Genomic DNA, 15,749 nt, shown 5'->3' with positions numbered 1-15,749 from the left:
AAATTCTAAAAGACAGAATCACTAGCTATTGACCCATAATGTGAAAACATTCCTCAGGACAGTAATATCCCCTTGCATTACAGAGAGGTGTGCCAGTTCTTTTCCAGGTACTAATAGCCCTCAGTACTCATTTTCTCTATATTATACCTCTATACCTATGCTCTGAGATAAATTATGAGATTAGGTCCACCCAAACTCACTGTTGCTTGGTGGTTTGGCCAGCAGACTTGGGTAATTTCTCTCAGTGAACTTGGGTAACTCAGAAGGAATTTGTTCTATTTGGTTTACATAGTGAAATCAATCTACGCGCCAGAGAACCTCATCTTCCCACGGTCTCCCTATGAACTCACTGAAGCTACACCTCCAGAGGTACCTTTATAACAATGCTCCAGTTGAAGTACTAAGTGTAGAAATGTGACATTTTGGAGATGGGAGGAGTTTTAAATAACACCTATATTTTTCAGTTTATAGATAAAGATTAAATAAAGCAAAATGAGGTCCTCTAGGATCATACAACAATACTACTAACGATCATGATAAAAATAAGGTACCAAAGGTGCTTACACATGTCAAGCACCATGAAATATCAATACTAAATACACACAATTTTAATACCCTCAGTAATCCTCTAAAGCATCAATTATTCCCATCCTAGAAGAGGAAGCTGAAAATAAGGGAAATTAAAAAAGACTTGCTCAATATCATAAAGTTATATAAAGGAAGAATTCAATCTAGAACTGAGGCTCCTGACTTTAGTACAATATGTTTTCTACATCATGTGCCCTCACCCTATGAATTAGAGAAGCATGTTAATGTAGTTATGGTCTATATTTGCATAGGAAAGAGTACTGTATAGGAAACAGTACTGTATTTCTTTCCCAAGTAGAAAGTCTTCACAGTCTTTTACCCTGAATAGAGGATTCTTTATTATCCTCAATTCTTAAGTTTTCACACTTCCCCATTTCTACTTTCATTATTCAATTTAACTCAGTAAGCTATGTGTTAGCAGTTCATACTTGCTAGGGGCCATAAGTCTGGGCTTGATAATACTGGAGCTCCTTTCTCACTAATATTCAAGGATGAGACACTGTCTCATACAAAAAGTAGAAGATCTAGTCTCAGACACAAAGGAATTCAAAATCTAGACAGGAGGCCTACCAGACTTAAAAGATGTGCTGTGCTTAGTCACTCAATCGTGTCAGACTCTTTATGACCCCATGGACTGTAGCCTGTCAAGCTCCTCTGTCCATGAGATTCTCCAGGCAAGAATACTGGAGTGGGTTGCCACACCCTCCTTCAGGGAATCTTCCCAACCCAGAAATCAAACCCAGGTCTCCTGAATTGCAGGTGGATTCTTTACCATTTGAGCCACCAGGGAAGCCTAGACTTATTTTTAGACTGTTAATCAGACTTAAGAGATAAGACAGTATAAATATTTAAATCATATAGTATGAACTATAAGCATAAAGAAAATTAGAGGTTAAAATGGTTTAAGTCAAGCTATGATTAAATATTTTTCATTGAACACCATCAAAACAGTAAAAAGTACTCTAAGACAGAAATCACCTCCTTGATCACCAAGTTTCCAAGCGTGAAGCAGTAGCCATGGGACACTTTGGCCAATAAGAACAAAGTAGGAATCTGCTGAGGGATTCATAAGAAAATTCATACTTTCCTAATATAGATACACTACAGCTCTTGCTTCTCCCCTTTTCCTTCACCTTGCTTCTTGCCTTGAACGCAGATGTAATGGCTAGAGCTATAGTCATCATATACACAGGAGTAAATAGCCAAGAGTAACAGATATCACTGATCAGTGATGATCAAATATCAGCAACCACCTACCTCCAGACAATAAAATTATTTTCATATAGGTCCTTACTAAGCAATCCCAACATGGAAATACAGAATTCTAGGCCTCTCCCTGGCATTACCTGATGTATATGACAATGGGGAAGTCACTCCACCTTTCTGCCTACCTACTTCTCATGAACAAGTAAGAAGTTATTTTGAGTGCTATGATATTATCACTGCCTTTTGACCTACTGATACCTTTCCTCTCCTTGACCATATTTCTATTCAAAGGACCCTATTGGAAGATTCTCCAGCAACTGACAGTGGTTAAAATTCCTCTGCTCTAAGAAGGAAGTTTTCCTATTCTTTGAACAAACATACTAGAAGACATGGGAAAATCTTGGATTCCCATGATCTTAATGCCTAACCCAGGTCACTGGGAAGACTTCCCAGGCAGGAATGTTACAAAGACAAGTAAAGTTAGGGGGAGGGAAGAGGCAGGAATGTAATATGCAGCAATCCCACTTAGTCTTCTAAAAATCATGATTCCACCAAAGCATGCTGCTGAAAACCACCTGGAAAGAATTCAAATTTAACCCCTCACAGCCTTTTTTTTTTGTTTTTAAATTATGGAGCTACACTGTTAGGCTCTTTAGAAAGTAATTTGCATTTTTCTTCGATAGATTTTGATAAAAGTAGAAATTTATCTTATAAACACGTATCTATGCATATATAAGAATATTCACAAAGCACTGTTCATAAAAGCCAAAAAACTGAATATGCAAATTTGACCAATAGATTAGTTGATAAATTATGGCACAACCACATACTGAGATATTAAGTAGCTTTAATATTAAATAATGTTACATATGTGATTTCTACAGAATGAGCTCCAAGAGCTATTAAATAAGAAAAGCAAAATGCACAAGTGTGTGCTCTCATTCAGGTTAAAGAGTAAAGGGGTAATGTATACTCATGAATACCTTTATATATACATAGACTATTGCAGAAGACACAAAAGTGTGAACAGCATTTGGGACTGGGAAGACAGCTGGGAGGTCTGGGTCAAGGCAACACTTTTCACTATATTAACTTTTGTATTCTATTATTTCAATGCATACCTTTTCAGTTTAAAGAGCTAGTTAACCAGTATTATTATCCCCCGAAATCTATGGTGACAGTCCAGAAGTCATTAGGTTTTCTGGGATTTGTATTAAATACTCTTATAATCCTGCAATAACTGTTAAACCTTTTGATTTTTTGAAATAATGCTTCCCATTTACATGGTCTATAAACTGGTACTAACTTCACATATCCAAATGATAAATATTTTCTTTGTTAATGTTTCTGTATAAAATCCTATGTATTGACCTAATAAAAACTTTGAAAGCAAAGTTAAAAATAGTTAAAAATAGCAAAGTTAAAAATAGTAATAACTATCAATTACTGAGTACTTATGACAAGTCAGACACTGTGTAGTGTTTTCAAGTATTAACTCCACTAAATTCTCAACAGTAATTCTATAAAGTGGGTGCTATTATTAATTTCACAGATGAGGAAACTGAGGCACAGAGAGATTTACTATTTGTTCATGGTCATACACATAAGTAGCAGAGCCAGGATTTGAACTCAGACAAGCCCTAAAGGGAGTGTCCTTATCCACCACACTATCCACTGCCTCTCCTATTTGCTTAAAAATAGATATTTCTGTAGATCAATATCAAATGTCAAAAGTGAGAGACAATTTTATTTTTTTCCACTTCTTTTTTTCCCCCCATTTATTTTTATTAGTTGGAGGCTAATTACAATATTGTAGTGGTTTTTGCCATACATTGACATGAGTCAGCCATGGATTTACATGTGTTCCCCGTCCTGTACACCCCACCCACCTCCCTCCCCATCCCATCCCTCTAGGTCATCCCAGTGCACCAGCCCCGAGCACTTGTCTCATGCATCCAACCTGGACTGGCGATCTGTTTCACACTTGATAATATACATGTTTCAATGCTGTTCTCTAAGATCATCCCACCCTCGCCTTCTCCCATAGAGTCCAGAAGTCTGTTCTATACATCTGTGAGAGACAATTTTAGATAACAACTTCCAAATACTGATTGTGTACTAGAGGCCAAGCACAAGCACTTTACTAGGCACTTCATATAAATTATCTCATTTAAACTGTATTAACAAAACAGAAAGTAGATATCATCATCAGTTTTACAAATAAGGAACTGACTCAGTTACTCCCTGGTGGCTCAGATAGTAAAGAGCTCACCTGTAATGCAGGAGACCCAGGTTCGATCTCTGGGTCAGGAAGATCCCCTGGAGAAGGAAATGGCAACCCACTTCAGTATTCTTGCCTGGAAAATCCCATGGACGGAGGAGCCTGGCAGGCTACAGTCCATGGGGGGTCACAAAAAGTCCGACACGACTGAGCGACTTCACTCAGTTCCTCCAGGATCCAAGCTACTCCAGGATCACAAACAGGCAGGTAGCAGCACTGAGTTACAAGACTCAGTCTATAGAATTAAAAAATCTGAGGTCACTATAATATACAGGGTTTTCCTATCAATATTCCTTCAAAAATGAGGAGCCTATTAAACAAATACAAAAATAAACTATTCTCTACAGAAAAATTAAGCATTTTTAACAAGTTTTGCAAAAAGAACACCCTGGTAAATTAAAAACCCTATTCTAAGTATACTATTCTAAGAATACTTAGAATATACTAAGTATACCCTATTCTAAGAAAGCTCGGAGCTGAATCTTCTCATAAACTAAAACATCACCCCTTAATTTCTCTTTTTCTAAGTTTTTACTCTTGCATATAAATTTTTGCTATAAACAAGATGGAGGTTTGTCTGAATCTCTCATTGGACAGTTCAGAGTAAAAGGGACTACTCAAGCATCAGAAGGAGGAATGTGCTCTGAAGGCTAGAACTGCTTTTTATCACTGGGGGTTAAAAGGCAAAGGGGGCTCAAACCCAAATATATCTAATCTTTATGTAGGTTAAAAATTTAAAACCAAAATACTAATTTTTAAAATGATCTCTTTTTCAAAAAATCTTCTGAGCCATCTTTTGGTCTAGTATACCCCTCTACCCCATTACCAAAAAAAGGAAAATAAATATATATCCATTGAGAAGTCTGACTCGCCTCAACAAAGAGTGACTGCACAAGTACATGAACAAAACCAAAAGTAACTACTGGCAACTGCTAGCTTCATTACAGCGCCTCTCCCACAAATATTAGGATGTGAAACCTTCAAAAACTAAAAGCCTTGTGGGAAATGAAACAGGCCAAAGCCAACTGTTTAAATGAGAGCCTCAAGCAGGGTGGAACTGGATGCCTTCCTACATCCCTTAATCAAGATTGAATTTCTGTCAACAGGTTTCACTGAAAAAAAAAAAAAAAAAAAGGCACATGCGTCAACCACATTCCCCAACACAAATCAAGCTGCCGCAAGAGAATTGGCTTCACATTTCAAAATTACCTGAATCCACCAGACTTCTGCAAAACTAAACATTCTGTGTGAAGAAATAGCTCTTCCTGACCAATAATCCTATGACAGACCTGAGGGAAAGGTTTCTCCTACATTATAAACTAGTTAGGTTCCTTTTAAAACTGCCTATTGAATGCCATCCATCATATCAAATAGCTTATTCTTGTTTCCAAAAAACAAAGTCTGAAAAGATACATATAATCCTTCCTCTTAAGGAACTCACAGTTAATTGTGATACAGGGTGATCTTTGCACTAACAAGGGATAAACAAACAGAACTGTGGAAGTGCAGAAAACGGTAACAGATGAAGGAGAGTCAGAGAAGGCTTGCTGGTGGAAGTGATACATAAAAGATACAGACAGACATGCAGAGTTCTGCAGGCTAAAGATGAATACTGACTTTTTCTAGCAGAAGAAATAAGTGGAAAAGGAAAACACATACTGGGAAGCTTGTAATTAAGAAAGATTGTAAAAGAAGCAATGTAACTTATTTCCACATTCAACTGAAATTAACCTCCATGGCTCCCTGTCTCTCTTCATTCTCCAACCAAAAATAACCAGCCATGACAAGCTCTATAAATCAATAGGTGCAGGTTCAGAGTAGGGTGGAGGAAAGCTGGAAAAGGGTGCATTCTAAGCAAGGCTGAAATAGCAGATCAGCAGCTCCTGGGAAAAACAAAAACTTTGGTGTGATAGATGATCTCAGTACCTCACAGTTCACTTGTGAACTGTCTTGCCTCAGTTCTGTTGGAAGAAAATCATGAGTTAAATAAATGGTAATACAATAGCATAAATAGAGTAAGTCAAGACCTCATTAGAAGTGTAGTTAAAATGGTCCCATCCCAGGCAGTGCCATTTCCCCAGGGACACCCTCTCCTATTTCCACAAGGGATAAGAGATCTTGTTACACTACCACAAGTTAGAGTTGAGTTATTTTCATTTTACCCAGGGAGAAAAGACTTACATTCTTTTTTTTCTTTTTTTATAGGATTAGCAAGAGATAGCAAATGGCAACATAATCCAGACTGCAATTTTAATTGTTAATCAAAGTCACAAACCAAGTCTAAAGAAAGTTAATGGACTTTGTGTTTCCACAATTGTTTGCTAACTTCTATGTTGAAATCAGATCTGTTTACAGAAACAGATCTATGAAGCTTCCAAAATCGGGTCAATTTAAAATCCAATGATAATCTCTCACTCTCCAAGCTCTTAGAAGTCAGCACAGGATACAAGGACATTTGTTCTAATTCATCACTGTCCAGAAATCTCGAGCAAACACACTTTTCTATCATTTTCCTTCCAAACTTTCATATTTCTGAATGATTACAAATTCAGTTCCACTCTTTTTTATTCATCCACAGAACTCTATAAAACCATAATTCACTCTTACATGACTAATAGAACCTGGATAGAAATCAAAGATGCCATTTACCTTTAGGCCAAATAACAACTCTTACCTTTACCAAAGTGTTCTGATGTTCCAAAAGAAGCTAAGAGACTTTTTAAGGGCCGACAGTGGGGCTATAGGAGGTTACAATACTAGCCAAATCTCACTCAGTCTTATAGAAAATGATATCCCTCAAAAGGTGTCTGGTTTGGAAAGCAGACACCCCAAAAAGTGATTACCAATGAGGTGGCAAGGGGTGAGATAGACAGTGACAGGGTTGGAAGATTTTGAAAGCTAAATTTTTTTATATTACTTTGATTTTTGTACCTCGTGAATCTAAACATTAAATATTTTAGAAATGTAAAATTGTGCCTGTGTGGTGTACACTGCCAGTGGATAGGTAAATCAGCACAATTATCCTATGAGGCAATATGGTGTTTCATACAAAAGTCTTAAAAATATGCATTCTTTTTGACCAGTGATTCCACTGGGTGAAATACTACAGCGGAACCATATAATGGAATAATAGCCATTAAAATTATGTTTTAGAAAATTTTAATGAAATGACAAAACTTTCATAGCCTAATTATAAAGTGGAAAAAAATGATAGCTATTAGTGCATGATTTCTTAAAACCAAATATACATTACCCACCCATCCCAAATTGGAAGGAAATCTACCAAAATGCTAGCCATAATTTATCTGAGAAGCAGGATAGTGGGTGACATTATTTTCTTTTCCATGTTAAATAAATTTTCTTCCAAAATGTTATGTTATAAAGATGAATGAAAATTATGTAAATAATTTTTAAGCTATTAGCGTTCCCCTTATTTTTCAATGTAACACTGTGAACACAGCCTTACCTGTGGTTTAATCTGGTCAGTACCCCTGACTACAGACTCTATTCAAAGTTGCAATGTACTCTTTCACCTCTCTTCTGAAATTCTCAAGTCCAGAAAATACTTCTTTTCCAGAATCTGAAAGAAGCAGAAAGATGATCAAACAGGTTCAAGTTCTTTGTAGCAAAAACGGTTAGCAGAGAACAGAAGGTGGTATAAAACACCAAGGATAACCATGCTTAAAACCAGAGCACTTCTGAGAGCTAAGGTCTAAATAGCATGATGCCCCCTAAACGCCAAACTTAACAGATTATTGTTTCATTAGTGTAAAAGTGTTCTTAAAGTTTTTCAGGGTATATGTGCTATGTCCCTTTGTTTTTGCTGTTACATAACTTACACTTCAAAGCAACCTCTCCACAGCCTGCAACTGAGGAGCACTAACATCAAGGGGTCATTAGTGTGTGTCCTACTCAAATATCAGGACAAAGAGTACGCACACTGTATATGAAAAAAAAAATTTACTACCTTTTTTAAATTTAAAAAAGTAGAAAGAGCATTTTATTAAAAAAATTTCTAAAGTTTGCTCCTACATACAATTTTATACCTTTCACACTAACCTTTAATTTCCCCCAATCAAATTCCTTTACGCAAACAAACAAAAACAGAACCCCTTCCAGTTACCTATACTTTTTTCACAAAGTACCTTGGCAGGTGATCTGTCTCAAACACAAATCTATTCACAGAATTGATTGGGTTGTTCAATGTCCCTGGAGTAAATTCTGCTTTCTACCTTTACCCACGGCAAAGAAAATTCATTTGCCAAAGGACTATTTAATCTCTCCTTCTGGGGACCTCCCTAGTGGTCCAGAGGTTGGGAATCTGCCTGTCAATGCAGGGGACCTGGGTTTAATCCCTGGTACGGAAACTAGGATGACACATGCCACGGAGCAACTACGCCTACAAGCCACAACTACTGAAGCCTGCATGCCTTAAGGTCCCCAAGAGAAGACACCCGCACACCATAACTAGAGAAATCCTGAGCACAGCAAAACGAAGAGCACATGTGCCGCAGTGAAGACGCAATTCAGCCATAACCTAAAGACTGAAAAAAAAAAACAAAACTCAAAACTTTCTTAAAAAAAAAAAAGCCCACAAAACTCTTCTCCTCCTTTCTTCCCCAACAATTCCAAAAGAATTAGGGAAAGGCTAAAGAAAAAATACACATAGGAAATATGGGAGAACTCTGACCCTCTCCTGGTGCCTATACAAGAAATAAAGGACCCTTCCACTAATCCTGTCACCTGTTGAAGCCTAACTGCAACTACAGGACAGGCAACTTTATTAAGGTCAGAATGCACAGACTTAAGCATAAGGCTGATCAAAATAACTGTTTTATTTAAATGACTTGAAGGTTTAAACAAATTTATCAACCTAATTCCATATATTCAGTTTTTCATACCTGAAATTTTGTAGTCAATTTAAGATAACACCTTCTTGCCTTTCCAGTTCAACAGATATTGAATGGGTGGTTTCCATGCACCAAGACTGCCCTGGTTCCTAACTAAACTCTCTTTATCAAGAGCAGTTTGTGTCCTCCCGGCTTCACAAAGCTACCTTTGCTTGTTTTAAGCCTCAACCATCTCCCTTACCTCTAAACTGCCAGGGGCTTACAATACAAAAACTAGAATATGCAGATGCTATCTTGTCTTGTTCTAATTGTCACTTGTCAATTTGAATCAGACTTTTGCCCTCAAGCATACCAGAAACCCTTTGACTGTACACACACATTATCTTACACCAATCTGAGCAGAGTATAACCTCAAAGATCAATTAGCTAAGTGAGCTGGGAGTCACAATAATTTTGATCCCAAGAGTGACAACCTAATACCGAATTGACACACCCACAGTACAAAACCAAAACAACCAACCAAAGGGACTCAAGTTTCATTTAGGGGTGGCTTGACAGAGGGTGTGATACACTGAGGCCACAGCACAAAAATATCCTTAGTATTGCAGCAAATAGTTCGAATTTTGACACCTCATGAGACAATTTCAAAGACAGACCATAGATTATCAAGACAAGGTAAGGCTGAATCAGGGCAAACTCCAAGTGATGATCTTAAAGTTAAATCTGCAGAGCACTCCGATGCTATCTTGTCCTGAGCAGGACTGATTGAAAGTTCTTGGTACCTAAGTACTAGAAAATTGTGCGAAAAAGAAACCATTAATGAAGAAAACCGGAGAAGGAAATGGCAACCCACTCCAGTATTCTTGCCTGGAGAATCCCGTGGACAGAGGAGCCTGGTGGGCTGCCGTCTATGGGGTCACACAGAGTCGGACACTACTGAAGCGACTTAGCAGCAGCAATGAAGAAAACAGGGAGAAAAACAATCCTACAATATTATAGTCTGGTTCACTTTTTCTTTCCACTCCAATCTGTTAAGTGTCTTAGGACAGGAAATTAGAAAGGCAATAATACCCAGTGATGCACACAAAAGGGGAGGGTTGATAAAATCGAATGAATTTTAAATCCCCCGACAGAAAGTCAACTCCAAGTCGAATTCCTTTACCTTTCTATTTTACAAAATATTTATGAGATGCAGTTGTTTCGTGGCCACACCTGTTTTCCTCCACCAAACTCCACACGTCTTGAGGACGGGCTACTGTATCACCCATTTCTAGAAATTTATCTAGATCACAGGCCTCATTCCCTCCTATAAATGAGGGCTAAGACTAGCACCGACTTCACTAGCTTGGGGAGAAAAATGAGAAAAGACGCAGTGCTGAGTCCAGTAAACGCTTATTGCCTGTGTGCTGGGTAACGATAGGGTAATGTCATTACCCTAAGCCCACAGCCTCGCCCTAATTTCTCCTTCTATTTCCCACGCTGGCCTCCGCCTCTACCTGCAAACACAGCCTGCTAGACCCGGTCCCGCCGAACTTCACGGAGAAATCCTGTAGGGAAGGGAGGCCGGAAGCTCAGCTCCTGCTCCGCGGGTCAGGGCGGCTCCGCGGGTCAGGGCGGCACCCCCGTAGTACACGTCCCAGTAGCTGCGCCCTCCACGCGGAGACCTCCAGTCGCTTGAAATTAGGGTGAAGGCCGCCGGGCGCCCCAATTGCTCCTCTTCCCTCCTCACTGCCCGCCTCAGCCCAGCGCTGTCAACCGACCGCCGCGAAGACCCGCCACGGAACTCATTCAGTACCGTTGAAAAATTTGAACGCAGACTCTGCACAAACGCACCAATCAGCGTGCCAGGAACCGGCAATCCCAGCCTTCCGATTGGCCCCTGAGATGCTGGAGACGCCGGAAGTCAGGGTGAGGGACAAGCAAACAACCGGCCCCGAAGGCTTCTGGGAAATGTAGTGTAACTGCGAGAGCCGGTTGCAACAACTCGACAAAGGAAGTTACTACAAAGCCCAGAATGCTCCGCTACAAACTATTTAGGATAGGTGGTTAAAAATCCGCCTGCCGACGGAGACCTAAGAGACACGGGTTCGATCTCTGGGTTGGGAAGATCCTCTGGAGGAGGGCTTGGCAACCCACTCCAGTATTATTGCTGGAGAATCCAATGGACAGAGGAGCCTGGTGGGCTAACGTGCATAGGTCGCAAAGAGTGGGACACGACTGAAGCCACTTAGCACGCACCCTGCAATGCAACATAGACTGGCCCTTAGATTCTTTGCCAACTGTGGAGTCTGTCAAACTCTTCATTCAAGTCCACGCCCGGATGTTAGTGCCTGAAGCCACGGTTTTTAGAGGATTGTTCTTTTCTCCTTTAATTCCACCAACATCCTTGGGTTTATTACCCTCATATTGTAGAAGAGAAAACAAAGGCTTAGAGAAGTTGAGTAAACTTGTTTAAAATCACATTTTTTTGAGTGGAGAAGATGGGATTTGCATTAAGAACATCTAGTCCTATTTATCATCAATAATCACTTAGGAGGTAATAGCAGCAACAAGAACAAAAAGATCAACATTCACCCCCTACACACCCCCCTCGGGATTTTGTTTTAATTAGTCTGTGGGGCTTGTGCACTGGCACTTTCAAGTGCCCAGGCAATTCTCATATGCAGCCGGGATTGAGAAGCATTACTACAAACCAGTAGTTCAAAAAGGACCAGATGATCAGTATAATTGGAAACTTATTAGAAATGTAAATTTTAGGTCCCACGTGAGACCTATTGAATCAGAAACTCTGAGAGTGGGCACAGCAATCTGTGTTTTCTATCAGCCCCTCAGCTAATACTGATGCCCACTGAGTTTTGAAACCCCTAAACCAAGAGACACTGGCAAAATCTCAGGCCTCGGGACCTATTTGTGTTGACAAGAAGGGTTTGAGCCAGATGGTCTTGGCTCTGGCTTCTCCCAGGACCCCGTTATTCCACCCAGCATTCTGTGAGGCTGAGATGCCTACTGCAGATTCTGGCGCCGTGTTACCCGAGTGGCCCAGGAATCCTAGGTGTGGAGGGATGGTCCAACTCTGTTGCTGCGTGTTACTTCCTAAAGTCGTCTGCGCCCGCCTGAATATTCTCCGTCTGTAGCAAGAGCCTGCTGCGTTTTCCAGGAGCGCCTTGCCCACCTAGAACGACCACACAGCAAAGAACAATGTCACTGCAACGCTTTCCCACTTCACACTGTGCCTCACGCTGAGCAGAGGCTCTGGGGCGCCAAGAGCACCTTTCTCATGGCAAATATTGTTAGAATTCAGATGTCCCTCTCTAAAAAAAAAGGAGATGGTCACTAAAGCATAAAATCTGGATATATTTTAACGGCTTTTAGGAGCCCTAGGAATAATGCCCATGGCAGACCATAGCCTCTGTCACGGCGATGAGCTTTGGGCTCTCCAGAGAAATTTCTGGCTCCTTAAAGGAAAGTTTCACTGACTTGACCTAGTGTCTCAAGATTTTCTGGTCATGGATGCTTTTGAGAAGCTAATGAACTCTCTGGATCAGTGCTGCCCCATAGAACTTTCTGTGGTAATGGAACTCTTCTACCCTGTGTGGTCCAACACAGTGACACCACATGGTTACTGAACATTCAAAATGTGGCAAAGGCAACTGCAGAAGGGAACATTTAATTTTATTTAAACTTAACCAATTTGCATTTAAATATCGTATTGGACAGCTTGGGTCTAGAATTCCATTCACCCTCAAAATATGCATGTGAATATAAACACTGTACACACAGTTTGGGGGGTTTGTGGAGAAGAATGGATTGTCAAACTTGGCCTCCAACACCCCTCAGGGTTCCGCACAATTAGGGAACGGGGCGGGTGGAAGGGGGGTTCCCCTTCTTAACCTGAGAAATTTCTTTTTTTTAAATATGTTTTTTTAATATATTGGATTTTGTATCATCTTAAGTTTGAAATGGGGATAAACTAACTTTTTCATTAAAAGGCCACAAATCTGAGGAACTTTCTGGAGTGATATATATGTTCCATATCTGGATCTGATGATTACACTGATGTATAATAGGTAAAATTTGGTAAGTTGTACCTTTAAGATTTGTGTATTTTACTATATGTAAATTATGCTTAGTAAAAATACATACAATTTTTTTAAAAGATCAGTGTTCATAATAAAAAAAAAAGCTACAAAAGTTTTAACAAATAAGCCTAAAACTTTTACAGGAAATTTTAAAACTGAAACTTTGTTGGATAACTATAAAAATAAATAAGGCTTGGGTGTCCCTGGTGACTCAGGCTGTAAGGAATCTGCCTGCAATACAGGAGACCTGGGTTTGATCCCTGAATCAGAAAGATCCCCTGGAAAAGGGAATGTCTGCCTACTCCTGTATTCTTGCCTGGAGAATTCCATGGACAGAGGAGCCTGGTGGGCTACAGTCCATGGGGTCGCAAAGAGTCAGATATGACTGGGTGACTCATGCTTTCATATACCTTATTAATGAATGGTGAGCTCTAATACTGTAAATTCTCCATATTAAAAGTTAAATGCAATTCTAATGAAAATCCAATACATGTTTGTCATGGAATTTGACAAATTGACTTTAAAATTCACATGGAAGAAAAAAATTGAAGAATTGGCATCTGAATTTTGAAAAATAATAGGGGGAATTGCCATACTAGATCTCATAAATATTAACATATTACAAAATTATAATTTTTAAAGTATCATTAATTGATTCCATGGGGATACAATCAGCAAAATCCAGTTGGGACAACTGGACAACAAAAAGACAAAAGATATAGTTTTTTCAAAAAAATAAAGAGAAAAAAACAAGCAAAATACAGCAAGAGTAGAGTTTTTTGGTTTGTTTTTGTTTTTCAATATTTCTAGAGATACATATAGAAATGGTGAAGATGAAATAACTCTAGAAATTGCTTCAAAATAATCTGGAGTATGCCAAGAAGAGAAGATGGGAGTATAGCTGAAACAAGCTTAGCCACAAATTGATAATTGTTAAAATTTGAGTAACAGGAGGTTTTCCCTAGTGGTCCAGTGGCTGAAGACTCCATGCTCCCAATGCAGGGACCCTGGTTCAATCCCTGGTAAGGGAACTAGATCCCACATGCCACAACTAAAGATGCCGCATGCTGCAATGAAGATCAAAGATCCCATTTGCCCCGACTAACACCTAGTGCGGCCAAATAAATAAATAAAACATTTTTTAAAAACCTGACTGACAGGTTCATGATACATATAAACATGCATGCATGCGTGCTAAGTCATTTCATGCCTGATTCTTTGTGACCCAATGAACTATAGCCCACCAGGCCCCTCTGTCCATGGGAATTTCCAAGTTAAGAACACTGGAGTGGGTTGCCATGCCCTCCTCCAGGGGATCTTCCTGATCCAGGGCTGAAAGTTGCATCTCTTATGTCTCCTTCACTGGTGGGAGAGTTCTTTACCACTAGCAACACCTGGGAAGCCCACGTATATACATATTCAAACATATGTGCATTTGAAATTTTCCACAATTTTTTAAAGTAGGATACTGGCATAGAAATTTTTTTAACAACAACGAAAGATCAGTAGAAGAATTTAAGAGTGCAGACCCATGGATATCAGAATTTAGTAAATGCTGAGTAGAATTTCAAATCAGAGGGAACAAATACTGGATTTAGGACATTTGCTATTCATTTGGGGAAAATATTATGTTAGATTTTTATCCAATACTAGTTACAAAAATGAATTTCAGATGAATTAAAACCCTAAAGATATAAAATAATTAAAAATTTTACAGCTTAAAAAAATGACATCATATAGGAAATCTTAAAGTAAGATAAAAGAAAAAAAATAAGACATAAAGGAAAAGACTGACCAAATCAAAACTTTAAAATTCTGTTTGACAAAAGAAAAACAAACAGGGGCTTCCCTCCTGGTCCAGTGGTTACGAATCCACTTGCCAGTGTAAGGGACACAGGTTCAATCCCTGGTCCAGGAACTAAGATCCCACATGCCTCAAGGCAACTAAACCCCACTGAGCTCAGGAGCTCCAAAGCCCCTGTTCGGCAACAAGAGAAGCCACGACAGTGAGAAGCCCTTGCACCACAACTAGAGAGGAGTAATGAAGACCCAACACAGCCATAAATAAATAAATAATAAAATTATTTTTTTAAAAAACAACAAAATCAAATATTTCCAACATAGCTAACAAAATGCAAACAAACAAACAAAACCCTCCTAAGAATCAGTGAGAAGAGGACAAAAGCTCAGTGGGGGTGGGAGTGGGAGGGAAGGCAATTTGTAGAAGAAGTAACAAAACTGGCCGTTAAAGACATGAAAAGATGCTTGGTCTCAGCAGTAATGCTGAAATTTAATTTCAATTTTAATTAAACAAAGAAGTATTGTCTTTCACCCATCAGACTGACCAAAATTAAAAGTGTGATGGTATCAATAATTTACAAGGTAACTCAGAAGATGGAAGAATGGATGGGTTCAGCTGTTTTAAAGGGCAACTTGGCAACATCTATTTAAAATGTCAAACATGTGTGCCCTGCAACCTAGGACTTCTATTTCTAGATTTAGTTCCAAGAGCCACACTTATCAACTTTCACATGAAGACACAGTCTCTGCAACATTTACTGAGTGCCTACTATGTCTCAGTCGCTGTGCTAAATGAGGGGATGCAGTAGTGAAAAGACAGACAAAAATCTCTGTCTTCAAGGAGCTGATATACTAGTGGAGAAGACAGACACTAAACAAGGTAAGTAAGTAAGCAAATGATATCTCATAGTAGGTGATAAATGCAAAGCTGTCTGCTCACCAGGC

At 39.2% G+C, this 15,749-nt stretch overlaps 1 protein-coding gene across 5 annotated transcripts in view; it reads right to left on the bottom strand.

Moving 5' to 3' along the window:
* The window catches only part of TPX2 (TPX2 microtubule nucleation factor), a 47,152-nt gene extending 36,435 nt beyond the window's left edge, over window positions 1–10,717 (bottom strand). For 2 of the 5 annotated variants that reach the window (XM_020915934.2, XM_020915932.2), the window contains exons 1-2: window positions 10,422–10,716; window positions 7,542–7,655 (exon numbers count right to left, since the gene is read on the bottom strand). The gene's annotated coding sequence lies outside the window, so the exon portion shown is untranslated. Of the gene's footprint in view, window positions 1–4,066; window positions 4,148–7,541; window positions 7,656–10,087; window positions 10,364–10,421 lie in introns of those variants that run through there. The other 3 variants (XM_020915935.2, XM_020915933.2, XM_070472501.1) reach the window with 3 other exon arrangements.
* Window positions 10,718–15,749: the final 5,032 nt, after the last annotated feature.

The sequence above is a fragment of the Odocoileus virginianus genome, chromosome 9, assembly GCF_023699985.2.
Source record: "Odocoileus virginianus isolate 20LAN1187 ecotype Illinois chromosome 9, Ovbor_1.2, whole genome shotgun sequence".
NCBI lineage: Eukaryota > Metazoa > Chordata > Mammalia > Artiodactyla > Cervidae > Odocoileus > Odocoileus virginianus.
The sequence above is the reverse complement of the archived record's forward strand: the minus strand, read 5'-3'. Positions and strand labels throughout refer to the sequence as shown.